This window comes from Lipotes vexillifer, unplaced genomic scaffold (genome assembly GCF_000442215.2).
Source record: "Lipotes vexillifer unplaced genomic scaffold, Lipotes_vexillifer_v1.1 scaffold1701, whole genome shotgun sequence".
NCBI classification, from domain to species: Eukaryota; Metazoa; Chordata; class Mammalia; order Artiodactyla; family Lipotidae; genus Lipotes; species Lipotes vexillifer.
The window spans coordinates 628,600-632,934 of record NW_006794217.1 but is presented as its reverse complement, the minus strand read 5'-3'; the positions used below and the strand labels follow the sequence as shown (position 1 = coordinate 632,934).

Here is a 4,335-nt window from a genome sequence, read left to right as displayed (position 1 = left end):
GACATTTAGTTGTAAAGTTTCAGTGCAGCTCACCTCCAGCCAAAGGTAATCTTTCTAGATAAGTACTCAGTTGCTCTGAATTTGCTTGTAATCATAACCCATTTAATCACAGAAGAACCCCTGCAGAGGCGGAGTTCAAGGTTGCTACGATAACAGGAGATCGCCGTTTTGAAGCCTAGCACAAACTAAAAACCGCAGGCGCACCGTGTGTGTATTAGACGCGCACTGTCTCTTACGCACATACTGACTCCTCGTGAACATTATTCTTAAAGCAGAGTGTCTAGGACAGTCAGTCGCACAACTCGCACAGCGTGAAAAGTTTTCAGTGCCAACTACCAGTTGGTCGTGAAACGTGAGTGAGCTTGAGGCCCTGTCCATTCCTAAGATCCACCCAAGGATTGGCTGAGACATTGGAACACCTCTGCTTAAGAAGGCTATGCCCTTCCTTCCTTTCCCTCACAATTTTCGTTTTGTTTGTTTACCTTTGGTGGTATTTGGTTGCACGTGGCTAGAATGCTTTTGATCACTTTGCGAACCAGCAAAACCAATGAACTAAAACTATGATAGGATCTTAAGTATCGAATGGTTGGTCCATTTCAGGTAGCTGGTTGGCAGGCCCCTCTAAGGCCTTTCATTTTTCCTTCTCTGCCTCCCGGGACATTGATCAGAAGATGAGGCTGAGCGTCACACCATCTAACGCTTCTAACCAGTGCCTGGTTAAAACTGGCTAAAACTGGAATGTCCAGCTCAGCACATTTAAAAATCACCCACAAAAAGAGGTTCTGCAGGTCCTCATAAAACCTGGAATTTCCACGAAGATGTCTGATCTTTATAATCCAAGCAGTCAGCATTGAAGTTAAGCTTCCAGGAGGCAGTTTGGTCCTTATAATCCAAGCAATCAGTGGTTCAGTTAAAACCCAAGCTTGAAGCTCCATATCCCTGGGTGGAAAGAGAAGCTGGGGACTGACCGAGATGGCTGGTGACTGCACTGGTACCCATGGGACTGAGTGTGGTCCCTGGTCCGGGAAGCTGGTGATGCATAGGGGTCAAATAAGATCCACAAGTCCACGCCCCCAAAGTAGGAAGTTGAGCCAGCGTATCCTTGACTATAACCTGAAGCCTGAGTATAGGTCGTGGGATAGGACCTCTGCATGCGGGAAGAGGAGGTGGACAAGGGATCTGACAGTGGGGGGAATGGAAGCTGGGCTCCAGATAGACACAGGAGCACTGCTGCTGGAAATGGCTGGGCCTGAGGTGCTAGGGGGGCAGTGAACTGGCCACTTGTTGCACTCTGAGCTCACTTGCCGAGCGGAGGCGTCCTCGGTTTGGCAACAGGGCTCACTTGGCTCTGACCTCCATTCTGCTGTTTCTGCTGCTGTTGGTGGCACTCAGCCCTTCAGTTCTTCAACCACACCTGTACCCTGGACTCGGGCAAGTTGATTTTCAGCGCCACCTCCTCCCACATGAAGACATCTGGGTATCGGGTCTTAGCAAATAACGCATCTAGCTGCGCCCGGGTGAACGTCGTCCTCTCCCACCGCTGTTTCCGAGGGGTGGCCGGGTAGCCCACCAAGGGGTGCAGCAAGTCCATGCCCGAAGTGGTCAGACTCAGCCCACTGACTGCGTAAGGCGGTTGCTTAAGATAACACGTCGTGCTAAGGTTGTTTGGAGGGGCAAAGTCGGCCCAAATCCGGGGGACCCAGCCGGAAGGTCTTGCTTCGCCCGGGGTGGACAGATTCAGAGTCCTGGTGGGTGGGTTTGGGGTGGTGGAGCTAAGGCAAAGCAAACAAACAGAGGTGCTGGTTTACCGCTTCGGAGGACGCAGCTCTTCCGCGTTCCACCACTAACTTAAGAAGAGCGAACCCCAGCTTTACGGCATCGTCTTTGTTCCCCCACGCTGTGGGCTTTCTGGTGGGGGGCCGTGGACGTGGGGTCCACAGACGGGAGTTGGTGTCCTGGCGTGGCCACGGCTTGTTGCACCTGGGCCGCCTGAACTCTTGGGTCCTGGCCTCCCCATCTGCGTGGCGGACACCAGAACAGCCTCTTCCTAGGCTTGGTAAGCTTCGCAGACAGGAAGACCCCGCAGAGCCCCTTGCCGGGGGGGCGCTGGGGCGCTGGCTTCCCCACCCGGCAGGGCTCCGTTCCATCTCCTCCCCAGGCACGCAAGCAGAGGGTAGAGTTCGTGGCTTCAAGTACCTTGCAAACCCACATGGATGCCCACGCCTTCCTTTGCTTTCAGAATCCGGCCCAGGGGCCAGGTGTCCTGGCGGGTGGGGCCTGGGACCTGGCTCCCTGAGTCCCTGGTCTTGGAGGGCCCGCCTGGTGCAGCATGGTGGGTCTAGGGGCTCCGAGCCCTCCTCCCAGTGGGGCCCCGGCCACACACCTGACCGACGGACAGCCTCCTCGCCAGCCGGGCTGACCAGCTGTCCTCAGCTCCATTTCTGGGTGTATTGGGGAAGATAGCGTGAAACGCTGGAGACGTTTTCTCCGGAAACCGTCCATGGTCCCGTGCCACCCCCTGTTCCCACGCCTCTGTAGCCTGGGGTCCACTGTAGCCTTGAGGGTCTCCCCTCCCCTTTACCCCCAACGAGAAGCGGGGGGACAGGGCACAGAGAGGGGTGGATGAGCTCTCAGGAGTCGGGGCACCCACCACGGGCAGACATGGTGGTAGTGCTTTCTGCACGGATTTGCTCCCAGCTGACAGTGGTCCGCACGAGGCAGTGCAGGCGTGATCCCACCTTACAGCTGAGCTGTGAGTCAGAGCGATGACGCGGCGGTCGCTGGTGGCGTCCAGCCCTGTGCCTGGACTGCCAGACCTGGGAGCCGGAGGGTGTGTCAGCATGTGCCCACATGAGGTCTGTCATCGGGGGGCATCTGGCCTGTGAGCGCAACCCACGCCAGGTGCCCGGCATCCTGGTGCCTCGACAGCCCTCGACCGTCGGCGTCTGGCCTGGCCAGGTGGGGCCTGTTCTCGGCAGCTGCGCGATGCGGCCTGAGCAGGATTCGCCGTGACGTTGGGTCGTTTCTAGGTTTGGGCGCTACGAGCAGAGGTGCCATCAGAATTTGTGGGTGGGTTTTCACCTGAGCGGAAGTTTCCTTTCCCCGGTGAGCACCTGAGGGTGGGCTCGTGGGTTCGCAGGGGAAGCGTTTGAGGCACGTGAAGCCGCCAGCATTCTCCCACGTGGCCGGCCACCTGCCCTCCTGCTGGGAGCCTCCCTTGGAGGCTCTTATGTGAGGCCTGGACCCCCGGCTTGTTCTGGTGCCGGACCCCGGCTTGTTCTGGTGCCAGTTTCAGACCAAGGGCCAGGGCTTCTGGGGCCCTTCCCTCAGCCTTGCAAAAGGGTCACCAAGGTCCAGCCCCGGGTTCCCCGGGAGCGCTCGCGGCCCGAGCCCAGAGGATGCTGTGCCCTCCGTGGCAGCTCTTGGCTGCCGCTCCCGACACAGTCCTGAGAGGGTCTACGAAGCGGGCCTCGCTCACCAGGATTGCCTGGGTCAGAGGGTGGGGAGACGAGCCCGTCCCAGTGGTGGGGCTTCCGTGTGGGGTTTGGGTGGTCCTGTGTCTACACGGAGTAGGCTCCACGTCCGGCGGGAGTGCTGCCGAGCCCCTTGGTGCTTTGTGTGCTCCTACACAGTTTTGCAGACATCTCAGTGGGTACGTAGCTACGGTAGCGCTGTGACTGTCGTTTACTAACCACCGCCTCTGTGGACGCTTGCTTCTGAATCTTTGCCATGGGTGCTTTTGGGTCCTGAGTGTGAACCTGTGCAGTGAGGGTCGCCCCAGTGGTTCTGTGCGTCCTCGGCTGGCTGGGACGGGGCACGGCCTCTGCCAGGCTCTCCTGCGAGCACTTTGTCACCATGCTGCCCTGTGATCCCGTCTGACTCGGATGCTGACCTCTTGGGAACTGTCTTGGGCTGCGTCTTCTGAAAGGCCTCAGCACGCTGACTTGTAACCCTGAAGGCGCCTGAGACGTGGTGACCGCCCCCACACCCTTCCTGTCAGCCTGCTGGTGGGAGGGGGCGGGCGGGCCACGTGGCTCTCAGCCCTTTCCACTCAGCCAGTTGCTGCCTGCCTCGTGCCCACCAGCAGGACTCGGCCTTTTAGGGCCTTCCTGGCTGCGTACATGTCCGCTCCAGTCCCCTGTGCTACGCAGACTGGGGGCCGAGAGGCCGGGTGCGGCAGCGTGGTTGACAGTATGCACGCGGACCCCCGGTCTCTCACGGGTCCTGCCTGGGTTGGTGGCCCTGGGGTCACAAGGTGGCGACTTCCTGCTGCTTCTCCCTCCTCCCTCCTTCCCTCTAAGTGTCTGCATAGACTTTTTTTTTTTTTTTTTTTTT

The 4,335-nt window shown here is 58.6% G+C and overlaps 1 pseudogene; it reads right to left on the bottom strand.

Annotated features, from left to right (window-relative positions):
• Nucleotides 1-792: 792 nt before the first annotated feature.
• On the bottom strand, nucleotides 793-1,639 carry LOC103091160 (homeobox protein OTX2 pseudogene; annotated as a pseudogene).
• Between the last annotated feature and the right edge of the window lie 2,696 nt (nucleotides 1,640-4,335).